This window comes from Suricata suricatta, chromosome 6 (genome assembly GCF_006229205.1).
Source record: "Suricata suricatta isolate VVHF042 chromosome 6, meerkat_22Aug2017_6uvM2_HiC, whole genome shotgun sequence".
Taxonomy (NCBI): domain Eukaryota; kingdom Metazoa; phylum Chordata; class Mammalia; order Carnivora; family Herpestidae; genus Suricata; species Suricata suricatta.
The window spans coordinates 108,246,614-108,258,633 of NC_043705.1; the positions used below are offsets into that span (position 1 = coordinate 108,246,614).

General features: G+C 47.2%; 1 long non-coding RNA gene across 1 annotated transcript; it reads left to right on the plus strand.

Annotated features, from left to right (window-relative positions):
* The first annotated feature begins 2,943 nt into the window (after window positions 1-2,943).
* LOC115293336 lies at window positions 2,944-8,947 on the plus strand. The gene is made up of 5 exons (XR_003909499.1): window positions 2,944-2,978; window positions 6,042-6,142; window positions 8,120-8,192; window positions 8,434-8,532; window positions 8,613-8,947. It is a non-coding gene; the product is annotated as an uncharacterized LOC115293336 (long non-coding RNA).
* The last annotated feature ends 3,073 nt before the right edge of the window (window positions 8,948-12,020 follow it).

A 12,020-nucleotide genomic window follows, 5' to 3' on the forward strand; every position in this document is an offset into this window, starting at 1 on the left:
GCGGATGGATGGGAATCTCAGTCGCATGAGTTTGGGGTCCAACTCTTGGATGAGAAAGGGCATCTGAATTGATAGCCTCTGACTGAGCATGTGCAAGGAGCTGAACCTCCAAACTTACAAGCTCTGGGAAACTTTGTTCAGATATGGGAGGACTGAGACCTCAGGACCTGGCCCAGAGCCTCCGACTGTGCGGCTCCAGTGTCCCACTTCCAACCGCTGCGGAGATGGTTGAGTATGTAGATTCTTGAGTCTCCATCTCAAAAATACTGAGTGGGTAGATCTGGAGGAAGTCCCTCAGACCTACACATTAATGGACTTTCTGGGTGATTTGGATGCACATTAAGGTCTGCGAATCACTACACTGCCATCTTTCCACACAAAGGACGTATGGCTCCCCAACTGGCCTTGGTTTATGTTATATGTATTCCAGAAGTCTTCTGGCTAAATTGAATTTTTGCAGTTCAAATTATATTCCCATCGAGAATAGGGATCTCACTTTAAAGAGTCAACCCTTTGTGATGTGAATTTTCACTCCAATGGAGTTCTTTCATGTGTATTAATTTTCCTAAGTGAGCATCACAAAGATTTATGCTTCACAAACTAATTAATTAATTCCTTTAAAATTACCTAGAATTCAGCTTTGGGGAAGATTGGCAGTCTTAACTTCCAGCAATGGGCAGACATGGGTCATTTGTGGCAGGAGTCACAGGGAATTAAATTTCAACGCCTAGAGTTAAGCTCCTTCAGGTTAAGGCATTTATTTATTGTCAGATTTATAATCACTGACCACCTGGGACAGGTGAGCCCTGGTCTGGTGTTCCCTGAGTGAAACGATGAACCTGATGCCCTTGAAGTTGCTATTGCTGAGGATCTTACCCTGCCATGGGTCCTGGGTAATGGGTAATCATTTGTGGGGTTAGGGAATGCTCTGGTCCCCCTCATTCTGGGCTCAAAAAAGGGGTGGGGCTTGCATCATGTGAATGTCTTGGCTCTTGACAAGGGATGTTTCAATCAGAATCCTTATCCCATTGACTGTCTATTCAGTCCCTGGCTTGTCCATTCTTTCCCATTCATGAGGTCATTGTAGCAGGTGGCTAGCCTGGCCCAGAGCAGGGCAGAGATCCTCAGGGCTGTGGTCAACCTCACACGGCTGCCTCATTTGACAGCTTGTGAGCAGAGCAGTCTAACAATGGACACATTGACCCATTCAGCTTTTTACCTGTCACTGGATGGCCAGAGATCTCTGGGGAGGGGAGGTGATGAGGATGAAGACTACATGAACAAGCACAAAGGTGGCAGGTCTGTTTGTGCTGGTGGCTACTCCAGATCATGACAAATCAGCAGCCAGACTGTTGGATCAGAGAAGACAAGCAGTGTGGGGCCCAATGACCCCCTCTAATTTGTATCAACGGGGACAGAGGGATGACATTTGGAGGGGCTAGGAAGATGAAAGAGGCATGAACAGGAGATCTACGTTGATGAAGCCAGGACTCATGGGAGGGAGGGAGGGACGAGAGGTTGTCTCCAATGCTAGAGAGAGGCAGCGCTTTCAATCATAATTCTTCATGCATTTGTAGACACGCACATGCCACGTATACTTTGTTTGTGTACAGCAGTCTTGTCTACTGTCTCTGCTTGGGTACCTACCAGTGTAAGACAGGCTGGTCACTTCCATAGTCACAAGGGGGAGACTGCATCCCAGAGATGCTACTCAGTGCGGTGGCCAGGAGCAAGCCTGGGTCTTCAAAATCTGTGCCCAATGCTCTTCTGTTCAATCAAGTTTCCCAAGTTTGACACTTTATGCAGGGAGCAACTGTATAGTAAAGATGAAGCTGGCTCACCTTCTTGGCTGCTCTCTCCTTGAGGCCCCACTGCAGAACTCCCTTTTAGAAGCCACCAAATTACTGGTGCTTTGTGCCATAGGTCACTCAGAACCACTGGCGGTCCCTGGCAGGGTGTGGGGTGCTGGCTTCCACGATGAAGGCCGTGCTCAGGAACTTTAACCTGGTGATACATGCAGGAAAGATCGGAAAGGAAAAGATAGGAAGGGGGGTCAACTCAAAAGGAAGTTGACAGAGCCAAGAGATAAGGCACATACTGCAGGTCTTATCAGCGATAATATTCAAATTGTCATAGGAGGAGCCACAGAGCCTGTGGAGGGGAGTGACTGTCAGCTCCGAGCCTGGAGAGGTAGTGACCACAGTGCCTCGCTCGGGAACCCCCTGCCACTGAAGATGAAAGCAAAAGCAAAGGACCTGGAGTCAGACAGACCTGAGTTCAGTCCTTACTCTGCCACATTCCAGTTGAGTTCTTGGACCAGACACATAACCTCATCGAACCATAATTTCTTTATCTGTAAAGTAGGAATAATAGTGGTTGTAAAGATGAATTGAAATCATGCTTCAAAAGCACTTCACACAATAGTAACCACTCAATAAGTATCAGCTATGGCCTCCATAATTATACTCAATAACATCAGGGACACCTGGCTGGCTCAGTCAGTTGGGCGTCCAACTTCAGCTCAGGTCTTGATCTCACAGCTCATGAGTTTGAGTCCCACATTGGGCTCTGTGTTGACCGCTCGGAGCCTGGAGTCTGCTTCAGATTCTGTGTCTCCTCTCTGTACCCCTTCCTTGCTCATACTCTGTCTCTCTCTGTCTTTCAAAAATGAATAAATGTTAAAAATTTTTTCAAATCCTCTCTTTAAAAAATATATTAAATAACATTAATCATATCGAATAATGTGAATGATATTGCATAATATAAACATTCTCCCATCTCTTCCAACTGACAAGTTCTTCCTCAAATTTCAATCTTTCTGGGCTACCATTGAAAGTGTCTTCTGCATTTTTCACCCAAATTATTTTTCACATTTTTTTTTAGATTCCATTCAGAGAAGAAAAACGTAACCTTGTTTTGTGGATAAAGAATCAAACTTGGAGCCGTGAAGAAACGCGAAGGAAGGGGACCAGGCTAATGTATGTAGCTGGCCAGCACCACGGCTGGGTCCCAGGCTGTTGGGCACTATGCCACTGCCCGTTAGTGGGGAAAAACTCAATAAACGCCTCACTGGGCATGTGCAGAGGGAAGTAACCTAATGTAGGGGATCTGGGCGGGCTTCCCTGGGCATTAGCAAGGCTGTAAGGGGTCGAGGTCTTTCACTGGTGGAACGCCAGAGCTGGAGGCCAGTGACTCCTGAAGATAGTATGACAGGCTGCTCTTGGGGTCTGGCGGGTGAGAATTTTAAAAATGGTAATAATTATGTATTATAAATTTTAACACAAAAGACTTCCTTTTTAAATATATAAATTTCCTTTTTAAATATATAAATATAGATAAAGAGCAACATTGGGTAAACCACAGTCCCTGTGGCGCTCAAGTACGGCCACAATCATGAATGTGGAAGTCTGATGACCGGAGTTCCGCAAACGGATTTTGTACCACTTTGTTTCTCTGTGGAAGGGAAAACTGAGACTCGGGTGCAAAATGCCTTGCTCATCATCACAGAGTGAGGTGGTGACCGAGTTTGGTTATATGAAAATGCATTTTTCCCCAATCCTTGGATAATGGGAAAGATGATGGATCACAGTTGAGTTGGAGGAGACACATGTCAGGTGATGTTGGTCTGCTGGCAGCCTGATTCTCTGTTGGAATCCTGTTGATGCTGTCTGTGTTTTTCAAATTAATTTCTCATTCCAGTCTTTATCTGTCCTCCCACATCCTCTGCTGTGGCCAGAGGACCACAGTTTTAGAAGGAGGATCTGTTACAGAGTTACTTGTTCTCCTGGTCCCTGAATCATAAGGGGACTTTTTGACCATTAGCTGATTTTACCTGGATTTCAAGTCTGGATGAGGACACAGCCTCACTGGCTTCACCTCTGGAGTGTGGCCATGAGTTTAACCCTTTCCTTCCTGGCTGCCTGCCTCCTGGGCTCCTAGTGCCCTCCCTGTGACCATCAGCCATCTGGCCAACTTCAGAGTGCTACCCAGGGCTGACACTATTCTAATATTACATAATGGCCTTTCACGTGGAGTTTTGCAATAACCCTTAGAGTAATTATTACTATCATATTGGTAAGGGAAAAACTAATGCTGGGATCTTTGAAAGTAGTCTGTCCCAGGTCCCCTGACTGGTGAGTGGTGACCTTGGGACAGCCCATGCGATTTCTGGCTGCCAGATGTTAGTGCCTTCATTTCCATCACCCACCCTTTGCTGAGCCACATAGATGGGAGAGAATGGACCCTGACTGTCAGTGGGCCTGCCCATTCATCCCTGCATGGAAGTGTCATATGGTCCTAATTTGAGAGAGGGAGAGAGAGAAAGAGAGAGAGAGAGAGAGTTATTTTAAAAAATTGGCTTATGTGATTGTGGGGGTTGCCAAGCACCAAATCTGCAGGGCAGGCAGGCAGGATGAAGACTAAGGAAAAAGTTAATGTGTAGCTTGAGTTTGAAGGCAGTTCTGAGGCAGAATTCTCTCTTCCTTGGGAAAAGGTCAGTCTTTTCTTATTAAGAACTTCAACTAATTGGATGAGGCCCACCCACATTGTGGAGAATAATCTGCTTTACTCAGTCTTTTGGTTTAAATGTTAATCTAATCTTGGGGAACTAGAGTGGCTCAGTTGGTTAAGTGACTGACTTCAGCTCCAGTCATGATCTCGCAGTTTGTGAGTTCGAGCCTCGCATCCGTCTCTGTGCTGCCGTCTCAGAGCCTGGAGACTGCTTCAGATTCTGTATCTGCCCCTCGCATGCCCATGCTCTGTCTCTCTCGTTGTCTGTCAATAATAAATAAATGTTAAAAATATATTAAACTTTAATCTAATCTAAAAATACCTTGATAGCAATATCCAGATGCGTCTGACTAAATATCTGTGCCTAGCCAAGCTGACACATAAAATTAACCATCCTAATATATAAACATACAATATGTACAATAATAAAAACTAATATTTGCTGACCATTTATTATGGGCAAGATAACATTATGTCATTAAATAATTACTAATAAAGATTATGGCATAGTACCTGACCCGTAGAAATAAATGGTGCTTTCTACTTTAGAAGGCTGTTCACAGTAGAGGTAAAGAAAGAGATTTGGGCATCAAGCAGACCTGAGTTCAAGTTCTAATGCTGCCAATTACTTAATCTTTCCAAGTCCCTGCTTCCTCATCTGTAAAACAGGATTAAAAATAGTATTGCTTAGGCGTGACTATTATAGTGTGCCTAGCTTTCCTCTGGACTCGCGGCTGGCTGCCGTTGGGTCCCTCTAAGGGACTTGGCAAGCTGTGGTATCAGGAAGGGCCCGCCTCTCAAGGTCGAAACAGAAGAGAACTCTTCCTCACCTAACTCAGAGGCTGGCTCCTCCTTCTGCCTTGACATCAGCCGTGGGGCGACCAGGTCTCCCCTGCTCCCAGGACTCCCTTCTCAGTGCTCTGGCCCTGCCTGGGCTTGGCGGGGAGTGTTCTCCCAAGAACCAGGTAATGTGGTCTGGAGCCGGTGACCCTGCCTAGTCACTGCCAGCACCTCCAGCCCCGTGAGCGCAGCTCTGTCCTCCTCCCTGTCACACAGCTCGATCCACTGCCTCTCAGGGGACAATGGTCTTCTCCTCCTCCTAAGGGCCACGGCTTTCCTACAGACATTCCATTCATTAGGCTAATCTTTCTCATTTATTCTGCCACAAATTGCTCTTTCTATACATGGCATATAAGGACATTAGGAGTAACACAAACCAGGATGATGTTAATTAAGTCGTCATTTGATCAGATACTGTGGTATACTGAGGGATAGAATTCCAGCCCTGCCACTCAGCTGTGTGACCTTTGTTAAGTTTCCTAACTTCTTTTATGCCTCAGTTTCCTCACCTGTAAAATGAGGACAATACTTAGGCCTGTAAAATGAAGACAATACTCAAATGGATTATTGAGACATTTGGATGAGTTCATCCATGCGAAAACGTGCCTGACTTATAGTGAGCACTCAATACATAGTAGCTCTTATATTATGATGATTACTACCACTGCTGTTCTACCTCCACTTTGTGCCAGGAACTCTACTGCCGGCCCGGGGAGAAGGCGAATGTAGCACATTCTGTCCCTGACCTTGTGCAGTTTGCATACTCAGAGCACGGGAGGAAAACCATGAACAGGTAAGATGCATCACAAACTGATGAGCATTCTGCTGAAGACGCAGGCACAGTGGCCAGGGAGCCGCTTCGAGAAGCAGGCCATCGAGGGTGTCCCCGAGATGCTAATATTTCAGCTGCACTCTGAAGGACGAGAAGGAGAGGAAGAAAAGGGACAGGACACAGGAAACCCTGGGGCACAAAGTCCTGGCACATTCATGAGTGTGGGAAAGGTCGGAGTGGCCTGAGGCAGAAGCTCCAAGGGACAGAGCTCTGTCGTGGCCCCTCTGGGAGTGCGTCTACTGGTCCAGCCTCCCTTCCCACCCGTGAGAAGGTACCACCCCAGCCCCCGATAGGATTAGCGGGGTCGTGGCTATGCAGACACCTTCCTCAGCTTCTAGCTGCTGGCAGCGTCAAGCACAGACCTTAGCCTGGAGTTTCAGACCCTTCAAGACGGAGTTCCAACGTAACTCTCCACTTGTATTTCTTTTAAATACTATGCCGCACCTTAAAAATAATTTTTACTTATATAAGGAATACCTGAGTATATTTTCCATGGGAAACTTAATGCAGGTAAATGTAAAGTTCTTTTTTTTTTTTTTTTAACCACTGTCCCTTCTTCCCTATCTCTCTCTCAGGTGCCTCCCCAGAGGCAATACTGTGGATATTTCCAGATATTTCCAGATATTTCTAAAATTGATAGATTTATGGGTACATCAAGAGTCTACAAAACTATAAAATATACAGGATTGTTTTATGTTATTTGTTTATTTATTTATTTATTAATGTTTATTTATTTTTGAGAGACACAGCATGAGTAGGGGAGGGGCAGAGAGAGAGAAACAGAATCCAAAGCAGGCTCCAGGCTCTGAGCAATCAGCACAGAGTCCGATGCGGGGCTCGAACTCATCAACCTCGAGATCATGACCTGAGCCGAAGTCGGATGCTCAACCTACTGAGCCACCCAGGCGCCCTGTTTTTTTTTTTTTTAATGTTTTTTATTTATTTTTGAGAGACAGTGCGAGCAGAGGAGGGTCAGAGAGAGGGAGAAACAGAATCTGAAGCAGGCTTCAGGCTCTGAGGTAGCTGTCAGCACAGAGCCCGACGCAGGGCTCGAGCCCACAAACCGTGAGATCATGACGTGAGCCAAAGTCGGACGCTTAATCTACTGAGCCCCTGTTTTGTGTTTTAAATAAGCACACACCACTACCTCCAAAATCCAATGGCTAAAGCCATCATGAGGCTCCATTCAGCCATGCATGGAGGGGGAGGGAGGTCCCGGGATGATCATCTTTCCCATGTGTCCGGAAAGAGAGGAAGACTGAAAAGGGCGAGCACTGGCACTTCTTACCGCAGACAGAGATTTTAAAAATGGCCTTTAAAAAATAAATTTCTTGAAGGCAATATGGAGTCATTTAAAGAGAAAAAATTACTGTAGAGAACGACATGGAGGGCTTTGGTTTCCGGCAGAAATAGAGAAGATGGTTGAAGAATGGACCTTGCAGCCTGCAGGTCTGTTACGCTGTTCCCTTACGAATGTCAGGGTCTGTGACAGAGGCTATAGGTCCCTTCCTGAGGACATATCCAGGTCCCTGCAGGTGCCCCAGCCTAGCTCTCCAGCCTGGAGGAACACAGCCCTCAAGTCTCCTCTCCTCTCTGCCCAGAGACCTCAGTTCCCATCTCTTCTCAGTCCACCTCCAGTCTTCCTTCTTAAGACTCCCCTTCCCCCCAAATGCCTGGAGCCCTTGGCCCTAGGTAATGACCCCTTGCTGATCACCAGCAGCCTTAGCACCTGGCTGACTCCTTCCACCTAAATCTCTTCTGGCTCCTGAAAATGTGACATGGGACCCCCAAGAGGTTCACGTGCTGTTTGGAAGGGTTCTGTTTCAAGAAGCTTTGGAATGTGGCCAGAGCACGGAGCAGCTGCAGGGGAGAGAAAAGGATGAGGGAAGAATCCCTGCTGCTCACCCTCCGTTCTTCATGTTTCTTCTTTCCTTATAGTGTAAAGTCAGTAGCCGCTTTGGACCCATGTCCGTTAAGCAGCACAAACAAGGCAACTTTGCAGGAACTAAAGGTATGAGGATCAAAGCTTTTCCATTCTACTGTTTTTCCATTCTACTGCTGGCTCCAGACCTATGAGCCGCCTGGCAGCCCGAGGAGCCTGGCAGGGGCCTCTGCTGGTGGCAGGGGGAGGTGAGGGGACTATGGGGAGGATGGACATGAGCTGAGACTCTGGCCCTGGGATGGCTGCCACTTAGGCTCCGGGGGCAAGTCCCTTCCTGTCACTTATTCCTGTGCTTCTCCCCACGCTTTAGGAAGAGTTGTACAGAGGGCACACCCAGAGGATGTCAGAGGTTGAAAAGCCTGAGCCATCGGCTTCAAGCCCAACTCTTCTATTTGCAAACAGGTGCATGGTGAGTTTGTCTCTAATGCTGCTGTAACACATTGCTACAGATGTACTGGCTTGAAACAATGCAAATTTATGATCTTACAGCTCTCTGGGTTCGACATCCAACATGGGCCTCACTGGACTCAACTCAAGATGCCAGTGGGGCTGCATTCCTTTCTGGAGGTTTCCTGCATTCCTTGGCTCGTGGCCCCTTTCCATCTTCAAAGTCAGCTGCATGGATGAGCCCTTCTCACATCACAGCCCCTGACCTCCTGTGCCTCCTCCCTTCCACTCTCAGGGACCTTTGTGATCACCTTTGGCCCAGCTGGAAAATTTGGATACTCTCCCTATGTTAAGCTCAGCTGATGACCGGCCTTAATTCCACCTGCCACGTACATTTCACTCTGTCATGTATCATAACATATTCATAAGTTCCAGGACTTAGTGTGTGCACATCTTTAGGGACTATTATTCTATCTTCCTGGGGAGTGTGAATGACTCACATGAAACAGGGGTGGGGATGGATACATTTGATACTTTGTATTTTTCTACTCCCTTACCTTGTTTTCAGCATAGAAGACATACAGCTGAGTAGTTAAAGGCATGGACTTAGGAGTCCGATAGATCTGGGTTTAAAGTCTAGCTCTCCTTTTACTAACTGTGAGAACCTTGGAAAATGACATAAGCTCTCTGGACCTCAGTTTCTTCATCTGTTAAATGGGAACAAGAGTAGCATCCTCATAATGCAAAAATCCATGAACAGTGGTTAGCATTGCTTTTAGCAAACAGCAATACACGCTATCTCTTGGTATGATTTATAATCAAACACCATAAGCCCCTTGTGAGGGAAGCATATCAGGTATTTTCACAGCCATTTTATGGTTATGGAAATGAGCTGAGAGAGTTAAAATGCTGGAGTGAGGTCATTCAGTAAGTCCGTGGTGGTAGCAGGTCAGGAACAAGGTCTAACCCTTTGCTTCTTAAGTGGACACCTTATCATTTCCATTAAGTGGACACCTCTAGAGGGCAATCCAAGAAAGATGCTCATCTGATGTTTTTCTTAACTTACATTAGAGGAAAAAATCCTTTAATCTTTTTTTGGAATGTCCTGTAGGTTTCAGGTTCAAAACATTCGGCTGAATTCCTAATGCAAAATACCCCAAGGTTAAGTTCACGGGCTTCTTCTTTGTATAAACATGCTGTGGCTCACCACTATGGCATTTTATGCAGTTTGAAGCAGTCATTAAGTTGAGGCTTCTGTCCATCATCCCTGGTGAGCATGGCTAGAACCCCCCCCCCCCAATTATACAGCCATATTTCCTATGATGGGATTATATCTTTCTGATAGAGCAACAATTTGTTTGACCATTAATTTCTTCCAAAGCGATCCCTGACATTCTTTGAGTGCTGAGAAATTGATCATCAAGACATTTCAAAGGGTTGGATTGTGAGTGTGGGGGTATTTTAGAGGCCTTGAAAAATAGCAGCCTTCTTCCCTGCCCAAGTTCAGAAGTGAGGGTCAGATAGGCAAAGATCAAAATGCTAGCATTCTTGGGGTGCCTGGGTGCCTGAGTCTGTTAAGCATCTGGATCTTTTTTTAAAATTTACTTTGAGAGAGAGAGAGAGAGAGAGAGAGAGAGAGAGAGAGAGAGAGAGAGAGGTGAATGCAAGCAGTGGAAGAGCAGAGAGAGGGAGACAGAATCTGAAGCAGGCTCCAGCTTTGAGCTGTCAGTACAAAGTCCAATGTGAGACTTGAACCCACGAGCTGTGAGATCATGACCTGAGCTAAAGTTGGACGCTTAACTGACTGAATCATCCAAGTACCCCGAGTATCTGACTCCTGCTTTTGGCTCAGGTCATGACCTCACGGTTCGTGAGTTCGAGCCCCACTTCTTGAGAGTCCCTATCTCCCTCTCTCTCTGCCTCTTCCCTGCTAACTTTTCTACCTCTCTCTCTCTCAAAATAAATAAACATTTTTTTTAAATGCTGGCATTCTTACTGATGAAAGCTGGGCCGGGGCTTCAATTTTCATGTGGGGCAGAATGGGCTCACTCTGCTTTTTGCCAGGGCCCGACGGACAGGTCCACCAAGCCTTTCCAGCAAGCCCAGAATTGACTTCACAAAGCTTCCTGCTTGGCCTCAAGCACAGACTAGACAGTGTCCCTGTCAGGTGGAGACCGTCCTGAGGAAAGAGAGGGTGGGCCCAGAAGCTGGGGTCTGCTGCACTCAGATAGGTCCCTCTTCCTCCCACGAGGATGGCTGAACGGTGACAGGAGTGTTTTCAAGATGACGTTCTCCCACGTGCTGTGTGGGTAATACCAGAGAAGGTTTCTCCCGCTAACGGTGAGAAAGGGGCAAGCAGACACATAGCTAGGTCCAGCCAGTTCTCTGGGAAATGTTCACAGTATTGAAGGAGGTTAGAATCTGGGTAAGCATGCATCTGGAATGTCTGCGTTGCAAAGGGAAAATGGTTGAATGCTGTTGGTGACAGAACACAGTCTAGCTTTCAGCTTGACATCCAGGGTGGAGCGAGCTGGGGTCATCGGAAGCAGACATGGGGATGGAGTTTGGGGTGTTAGATGTTTATACAGGATCAACAGCTGGGTAAGGAAAGGGGCAGATGCAGGACTGGGGCAGAGGCAGAAGTCAAAACCCCTTGGGGCTCCTGGGTGGCTCGGTGAGTTGGGCTCTTGATTTTGGCTCAGGTTGTAATCTCACCGTTTGAACCCCGCATTGAGCGAGGATACTTGGGCATTTCTGACTTCAGCTCAGGTCATGATCTCATGGCTTGTGAGTTCGATCCCTGCATGAGGCTCTGTGCAGATAGTGCAGAGCCTGGAGCCTGCTTCAGATTCTGTCTCCCTCCGCCTCTCTGTCCTCCCGTGCTCATGCTCTCGCTCTCAAAACAAATAAAAAATCTTAAAAAAAAAAAAAAGTCAAAATTCCAGACAGCGTGGTGTTGATTTCGGGAGTGAGCATCGCCCTTCAGCTTCGCCCTTCCGTGAGCCCAAATGGCCAGAACTCTGGGAGCGGACTCCTTCCATGGCTTTGGGAGGTCTTAGGCTGGGGTGCCGTGCAGCTGAGGCAGACTCCGGAGGAGCTGGCGGTGGGCAGCGGGATCTGGGCCGCTTCTCCACGTGTCCACCACACAAGTCCTTCATTTCCCACCCTCTGTCCGCTGTTCTGCCCTTTGAACTCTTCCCACCTTTTCCTTCCCTTTCTAGTCGTGCCTGATTGCTAAAGTGCTTACAGATCCCATGCCTTTCACGCCTCCCACCCTGGTCTAGAACATCCTTTCTGCTAACTCTGTCTCGTCTCATGCTTAGCTTGCACATTACCTCTTTTAAGAAGTGCTCCCCGACGCCCAGCCCTCTGTGTGCACAGATCGCACTAAGTGATCACGTTTTCTGTGGGGAGCCCTGTGTCCACCAGGACTGAGTGTGTCTGCAGGGCTGCGTCTTGTTCCCTTGGGTGCCCATGGCACCCAGGAAGATGCTACGACATGACTGGTGT